The sequence below is a fragment of the Oenanthe melanoleuca genome, chromosome 1A (assembly GCF_029582105.1).
Source record: "Oenanthe melanoleuca isolate GR-GAL-2019-014 chromosome 1A, OMel1.0, whole genome shotgun sequence".
NCBI classification, from domain to species: Eukaryota; Metazoa; Chordata; class Aves; order Passeriformes; family Muscicapidae; genus Oenanthe; species Oenanthe melanoleuca.
Genome location: NC_079334.1, coordinates 41,677,444 through 41,686,081, shown reverse-complemented (window position 1 = coordinate 41,686,081; position 8,638 = coordinate 41,677,444).

Sequence of the window (8,638 nt, the reverse complement as noted above, 5' to 3'; positions counted from 1 at the left end):
AATTCTCAGAGAATTCCCAAGGGCCTGAGACACTGAAAACCATAATTCAACACTTGGGAAGTGCAGTTAGTCCATCCAGCTGTGCTGCATGAATAAAAGGTATTCACCAAGGGAATTACGGATGTCAAAGACCATAGCCTTCAGAGACAGACTTGGGGTTTGGTTTCCTCCAAGGCTAGTTTTGATGCCAGAGTGGCTATTAATGTGCTAATCTTAGCTATGTAGTTTGGCAAAGTATGATTTGCAAGTTGCATGTTTCTGTAAAATATAAGCACAACACACAAAAACATAACACAACATTTTGGGTTGGAAGAGACCCCCAAATGTAGCATTTGACTGCATGGAAGACAGTGATCAACCACATGATGAGTTAAGAATTCGTGTCAGGTTGTAGCTGTACTTGTATCTCTCTGAGGTGGGAGACAGGGGCAGGGAGCAGAATGAAGCGCTCATAATCCAAGGGGAAATGATCAGTGATGCTACACCACTCGGACAGGCACAGTCCCTGGGGGTGTATGGGATCCACCCAAAGGTGCTGAGCTGCTCGTGGCTTGGACAGGTGCACTGTTCATGGGATGAAATGCTGGCTGGATGGTCAGGCCAAAGACTGGTGTTTAGTGGAGGCCAACTGGTGGCCAGTCACTGGGTGGGGTTGGGGATAGTTTCCCAGAGCTCAGTATTGGGGCCAGCCCTGATTAATATCTCTATCAATGATCTGTACAAGGAAATCAAGTGCACTCTCAGTCATATTCCAGCTGACACCAAGTTGGGTGGAAGTGTTGGTCTGGTGGAGGTCAAGAAGGCTTTGCAATGGGGTCTGGACAGGTTGCACTGATGGGCCAAAGTCAATTGTAAAATTCAATGAGGTACAAAGTACTGGGTCATGCATTTGGGTCACAACAAGCACATGCAGCACTACACGCTTGGGGGAAGAGTAGCTGGGAAGGTGCCTGACAGAAAAGGACCTGAGGGTGCTGTTCAACACCCTGATAAACATGAGCCAGCAGTGTGGTGGCCAGCAAGGCCACTGGCATCCTGGCCAGCATCAGCAAGAGTGTGACCAGCAGGGCCAGGGCCAGGATTGTCCTCCTGTACCTGGGACTGATCAGGCCACACCTCAACTGCTGTGTCCAGTCCTGGGCCCCTCATATAGCAAGGAGATTGAGGTGCTGGAGCATATCCAGAGAAGAGCAACAGAGCTGGTGAAAGGGCTGAAACTCAGTTATTATGAGGAGTGGATGAGGGAGCTGGGTTTGTTTCTCCAGCATCTGAAAAGCTTTGTAATTCAAAAGAAGCATGTAAATACAGGGAATCCTACCTAGCCCAGAGTAAATTTACACTGTTTCTCCTGACTACAAGTTTTCCCAAAGGCACCTCCAATCAGCATGGATAAAATGCATAAAATCAATTTAAGAAGAGAAATTGATAATTTAAATACTCTTTACCTTCTATTAAAATCAGATGTGCAAAAACGTCTGCACACCTGCCATTTCTGTTGTGAAAACTTGACATGGTGTGAGCCATCTGCTTCCATGCATCCACACCATATTCCTCTTTGGCAGCCTGAGATGCTCAAACTTTATGGAAGCCATAAAGCTTCCATAAAGCCAAGAACAAGCATCTTGATATAGAAACACATGCACACTTGCAGGAGACAGAGATGAGGTAATTGAATGCAGGTCTTTTCTAAGGCTGTCTTTGCTTAGATGTGCTAAAGGCAGTCATAATTTTACTGGACTCTTTGTATGACACTTTGGAAACATCTATTTGAACTCATTAGTTATTTCCAACTTCACTTTTCCAGTAAAAATAATACCATGCTCTCTACATTTCTGCTTGTAAGCTTTGGAGTGACATATTCTAGCCAAAGGAATTACACATGAATCCTATCAAAGCATTTTTTGACATTGATCCTGAGTTTCTCTGGCAAAAAAATGCTTTGGACTTACACATTGAAATGTATTTGTAATAACATAGCTATCTGCCGTTTTCCAAGTTGGATGGATTTTCCACACTCTTGGAGATAATTGTCTCACACTGTTTTGTCTAACCCGAACATGTTAGACAGCAGTCTTTAAAGTATGTTCTTCAAAGTATTACCAAGTTTGGCAATCTGAGCCTGGGTTATGTCATCACTACAGAGCTGCTGCAGACTTTTAGGCAGATTTTGCTCTAATTTTCCCTATTCAGAAATGCTCCCTTGACATTTTGGTGATGATAATTTGGTGGGTGTCCTGCTCCAAGAAAGTAACTCACTGTCAGGTTATGCTGACTGGATGCAAACCACTTAGGTTAGCTCCGACTCAGAGACACCTCAGAGTAGCAATGGTAAAAATAACACTCTGCAAACTAGGAGCAAAACTCCAGCTGTGCAGGAGGGATTTAAGTTTTGGCTACATGTTTAATTTCTACATTCTTGTACCATCCCCAAAGTTATCTGGCTTTCACCTGCTGCTTTGTTTACCATGAAGCTTAATACACAGTTCAAATAAAAGGTGACCCTGCCTGATGTGGGGCATGAACCCATTATAAGCTAACTTCCTAAGTATAGCTGGCACAAAAAATGCTGTGGTGACTTGTACTGTGCAGACTTTTGGAATATGAATGTTAGCTGAACCACTTTAAGATTGGGTCTACTACAGGTGGCTTGGGGAAACCTTTGGTCTGTCTTTCAAGGAAATGGAAGGATGTGAAAGGAGAGGAAAATTAGATCTGTGCACTCTGACCAGGCTCGAGTCTTGTCACAGCTCAGTGTTTTCTCCATCTGTTTTGTAAATATTTTCTGTTCGTTGGGAGACAGAGCCCATGTTCAGAAAACAGAGTAGGCAGCTGCACTGCTGTCTTGCTCTGCATGCAGCAGCCAGGGGCAGCCTCAAGGAGAGCCTGGGTGGGCTCCTGTTGGATACTGGCTTCCACTGTAGCTGCCCACACAAGCCATTTGCAAGCCTCCTAATCCTTGCAAGCCACAGCTGCCTTATGAGGGAGGAGCAAAACTGGCATCCAGCCCACAACATTAGAAGATTTGGGGCACCCTGTTGTTGCCATTTTAATTTCTGAGGAGGCAGTTTGCCTTGACACTTACTTCTCTTCCTACCTCCCGCTGTTTCTTTTTTTGCAGTCCTGACATCCTGAAAGGATTATAAACTTTGCCAGGTTAGTCAGGCTTTTGAGAAATCTAGATTTAGCTAAAGAATTTCACAGCACTCCCGGCTGAACTCAGCCATTCACCAGGAAACTGCTGTGCTTAGGAGTCACCATCATTCTGAGCAAACACAGATGGAATTAGCATTCTTTCAATCCAGTTCCATAAAAAGCTTCAAGAGCTCAGTTTCAAATGACTGAAGTAATTTCCGTCAAATCTGGCTTGGCATTAGAGCTCAGCAAGTTGCAAAAAAATACACAGAAGTGAAATATTGAAGTGTGAAAAGGAATTGATTCCCTGTCAAGTTATGTTGCAGATGTGCACAAAATCTTCCTGCAGCATGCACTCTGACTTTTGTGCATGATTTTAACACATGTTGAAAGCTAGATATATGGATGTGACTAAACTTTTTAAACTATGCTTCTTCCTGCAGAAACCACACATGAAATGCTTCAGTCCTACAGGACTTTATTTGGAAATTTCATTTTCATAGTTTTGGGGTTTTTTTCACTTTTGTGACATATCAGGAATAGCACAAAGCATATGAGAAAGCTTATATAAAGGAACTTGTAATTCATATTGAATTAGACAGTAGCAGGATCTATTGTTCCCACTCTAGTACAAAGAATTCAGAAAAAAATATATCTAAAACATACAATGATTTCTCAAAAGATGATTTATATTCTTAAGAATAAGTCACATTAAAACTTAGCTGATATGAAATGCAGAGCTTATCCAATAGTCTGTCCAGTACTGTTTCATATACCTTGGTGTGATTTACAGCAGTGTTGATACTTCAGGCATCCGGTGATATAAAAATCAGAGCAAGGTGTTTTCTGAGGGTCTTGGGTATTTCACACAACTTCTATTATGTACTTTGGTCCTCTGGGGATAGTGATGGTGTTAGAAACTTGTGTAATTGTTTTAGGGAAAGTTTTTCAATTTTGGATTAACCAGCTGAAATCCATGTAGTGGTCAAAAGTTCAGCTACTGCTGTGACCAGAGCAATATGGTCCTCTTACATATCATAGTTTCAAGCTGTATTTGTACAAAAGACTTAATTATTAAATGTTATTCTAACAATTTATATATTTTAGTAGTTTAAAGAATATGAGAAGATAACAGTTTTCTCTATTTCTCCTCCCTTTCCCACCAACTTCCTCAACCATTCTCTCGTGATCTACCTACCCCATATTTTCTATTTTCAGCTGCTGAGATGGTTTCCAAAGCTTTAACATCTTCAGATCAAAGGGCACAGAATGCTGCCACACTGCTCCATCACAGGTGAATCTGCCTCAAAGTAACTGGGACAGATGAATTGTCTTTTTCTATTCCCTATATATGTTTCAATTACTGTAGTAATTTCTTTACTGTACCTAGAAGGGCCTTTCAATAAAATATATGCAGATAAATCTGTTAAGAGACAAATGAGTCACCATCATATTATCAGAGGGTGCATACTCTCTTCATGCTTCCTTTGAAAAGAGAAATTTCAGTGATTTTTTTTTAACATTGTCCTTAAACATTAGAAATAATTGTTTCCCAAAAAATTGCAGCAGAGTTTCAAGTGCAGTTCTATGTATGAAAAAAAGAATATTTGCCCACTTATTGACATAATTAAATTCTTTTACACTTTGTAACATAATGCAGGGCAGCATGGGAGGTGAGTTACTGCATTCAGAAGTATTTTACTGAGGTGAAGGTTCATTATTTGGTTAGGTCCCAAATGGCTGACTTGGATGACTCTGGCACTTCCTAACTGAAGTGTTAGGTAATATAATGAAATTTCAAGGCAAAGAAAAACACATACTGCTTTTGCAGTTGTGAAAAAAGTAAAATCTTGACAGCTAGGTCTCCACCTAACAATTACAATACAATTACAATACAATTACAAGGTCCATTAGTTAAGTAAAAGTCCTGCTCAGGTAACACTGCATGAAACGTGGTGGACTGGTTTCCTCTGACAGTTTCTCTTTATTGCACACCAGCACAGAGTTGTGGAGATTGTGTTTATTTCACTGAGGGAAGCAAAGCTGTTACTAGAATAACAAAAAAAAAAAAAAAAAAAAAAAAAAAAAAAAAAAAAAAAATCTGAATTCAGGGCGAAAAGCTGGGCATGGTTTGCAAATGAGGCACAAGAAACAGGTTTGGCCACATTTTGTCTAAGAACAATTTAAAAAAACAGCATTATTGAGTAGTTATTCATTTATCAAAGGACAATATCTTTTCTCTTTCTGCAGATGAAGTGACTGTAACCTATTTTCAAAGGAAGAATGGCACAATTGCCAGTTTGATATTAGCAACTGAGCAGTTTTCCTGCACAGTTTAGGGACCATCTTTTGTGTAGGTCTAGCCAAGGTGTTACTGAAGAAAACAGTATTTCAGTGTGGTATACTTGAAAGGTTTGAGCCTTCTTGATCCAGCTAGCTGAAAAGTTAGATTCCATGCTGATCATGATAACTGAGTACCACTAAAGTCAAGATGATAATTTATAATAGTTAGGCTTATGGAACAATGAGCATTATAATTTCCCAAAGGAAATCTCAGTATTTAGCTATCTGAGTTTTGTTTTGTTGTGCAAATTTTCTGCTCACAAACATTCATTATCATGGTAACAGTAACAGATTGAAGCAAAAGCCCCAAATATTCTGCTTCTTAAGAAACCAGCATAAGTACTACCCAAAAATTTGGGAGGCTGGGAGAGAGGAGATAAAGTCTGCAAAGCTGCAGTAGAGGTTATGATCCAGCAGGTGAGTGGGTGGGGAGCCTTGCATGGCTGCTGACTGCTGGACAAAGCTTTTATAGCTACGAGCAGCATCAGGACTGGCCAGCCTGACCAGGAACCCTGACCCAAAGGAAAGCAAGATTTCTGCAAGTGAAATAGAGCCCAAACTCACCCACCCTCATTTCTCCTAGTGGCCTTAGTAGGGCAAACAGACAGATCAAGACAAGGAATCTGCAAAATAACCTCCAAAATTATATTTTGCATTTCAACAGTAGTTTCTGGGAAGTTCTGCCCTATATAGTGCAAGGCTTTTTTGTCCTTGTATTTTACTTTGTTTTTCCCAGATGTTACTCTTTAACATATGTAGGGCACCATGCCATGTGTGTCACATCTTTCCTGCACATGATCTATATGTCTATAAAATTCCCCTGTTTGTCACAGGAAGGGATAGTAATCCAGTGAAATCCAGTTAAAGCCGGATTGGAAAAAATCTTTCAAGATTAAATACTCCTTCTTTCCTGGAAATTTTTCTATTTATGCAGTAGAGTTATTATAGAAAGTATTTATTAATGCAACCATTACTATTTATTGAAACTCTTTTGGAAAGTTTTTGTTCACCAGACTATGCAGAAAGAATTCCTCTCTGGTTGTTTCTTATATAAGTAACTAAAATCATCTATTTATTCTTTGTAACAGTTTCTCACTGACAGTGCTTTCCTCCGTTGCTTGCAGACCCCAAGGTACCTGAATGTTTAAGCACTTATCTCTGTGACTTTTGCCTTGTCTCACACAAACGGCTGCCAGGAAGGAACTGGGCTGTCAGCCTCATCCCGTCAAAAAGCCTTCCAGTGCCATGAGCTGAAGGCAGGTTCCAATTGTTAAGTCATTCTGGCCCCAGCTGAATTTAAAGGCAGGCTCCTGTAGCTAACGGAAGTTGCTGGAGGCAACTTCTCAGCAAAAGGCATTAAAATCATATGTCTCGTAATTATTCCTTTGACTCAATTACCCATTTGCTCTTTATTTTTATATCCAGTGGAACCTGAGGGCAACAAATACTGCATAAGGGGAACAAATCCTGTATAATAGTTCTTGTTTTGGTACATTCACTTAGTGGTGATTTATTAAGGGCTGCTGAATAAGCCTGATTAAAATGCATAAACAGTTCTGAACAGTAAACAACCATGTCTAAGGATGAAAAAATGGGACCCACATGCTGTGCATGGAAATTGCCCTTAACAACATGGCCTATTGTTGAACAGATAGGAAGCCAAAGGTTGCTTGTAATCAAATTTGAAGTTTCCCATCACTTATAAAAGCAACACTTCCTTGTGTAAACGTTTCAATTTGTTGTTGTTGAAAACTGCTTCCTGACTTAATCCCTGCAGGAGCACACAAAATCTTTGATTGTCAGGTAGAAAGACAATTTTAGATAAAGTAACTTTCAGATTTAGACTGAGTAAAATAAATACGCTTTGCTCGAGCGTTCCTGCAGCAGTAAAATCTGCATAGTTTTCTGAGATTAATTAGAAAAAAAGAACTCATTTCATCATTTTAATCTCTCCTGAAAATTTCCTCTGTTCTTGCCATTAAAATAATACCTAGTAGCAAAGACACAGTACACAGTACAAACCCTCCTAACTACAGCAGCAAGAAGATCTCTGCAGATTTTTTATTTTTCCCTTAATTAATACAGTTCATTAAATACAGAAATTTTCACATTAAATATCTGATCTAATCTAACCTAAATAAAGTAGCATTTCCATTGTCAGGGACTTTGTGTTATGCCTAGAGCAAACATAAGTACCTTTCAAAAAAAAAAAAAGTTGCTTTCAATTAGTTTGACAAATAGAGCTTCAGAGTGAGGAAACCCAAGCCCTAACCAGACTATAAATGCCATTACATTTCCCTCTGGGGGCAGCAAGATCTTTGTCAGAGGCTTCCAGAGAGCCTATTTCACCCACTGCATTTGAGGTGTTTGAGCAAAAATTATGTCTTCCTAACATTGTTAAACTTTTTTTTTTTTCAATTCTGAAACAAATAGAAGCAAATTACATTTAACTATGTCCTCATGTTTAAAACATGATTCTCTATTATCTGTTGTCTTTGGAAGGTCCTAGAGACTTAAAGGCCCCTAACAACTGGAGAAGGTCAAGAAAGGCAAATGTTGCAACCATCCCCCAAAAGGACAGTCTGGGAAACTACAAGAGCTAACAGGACCTTGTGTGATCCAGCCAGTGAAAAGCTGAAGTGCTGTCCCCAAGAGTGAAGCACCCCTGCATCAGCCCAGGCTGGGGAACATTTCTGCAGGAATGGCCCACCCTGGGAGCAGCCTCAGGTGTGATTAGGAATGCAGCCTTTGGGCTGTGGGAGGGGATTTATTCCCCATTCCTCCTACTTGTTAGACTACATCTAGGTACTACATCCAGTTTTGAGTCCACTTATGCAAGAAAGAGATTGATAAGTGGTTGAAGTGAGTTCAGCATTGTCCTGAAGTTGATTTGGGTCTGAAGCACTTGCCCAGTGAGCAGAAACTGAAGGAGCTGGGCTTGTTCAGCTTGAACCAGACACACATCCTCAGGGGGCAACCAACAGCCCCCCAAGAACCTCTGGGGAGAGGTACAGCAGAGCATGAAGAGAGAACAGGAGGAAACAGGCATAAATTGAAACAAGGAATTCAGACGGGATAGAAAGAAAAGAATTTCCCGTGAGGGCAATTGGACAGTTGTAAAAGAGGCTGTGCAGTCTCCATCCCCAGGGTTTTTTTTAAGATC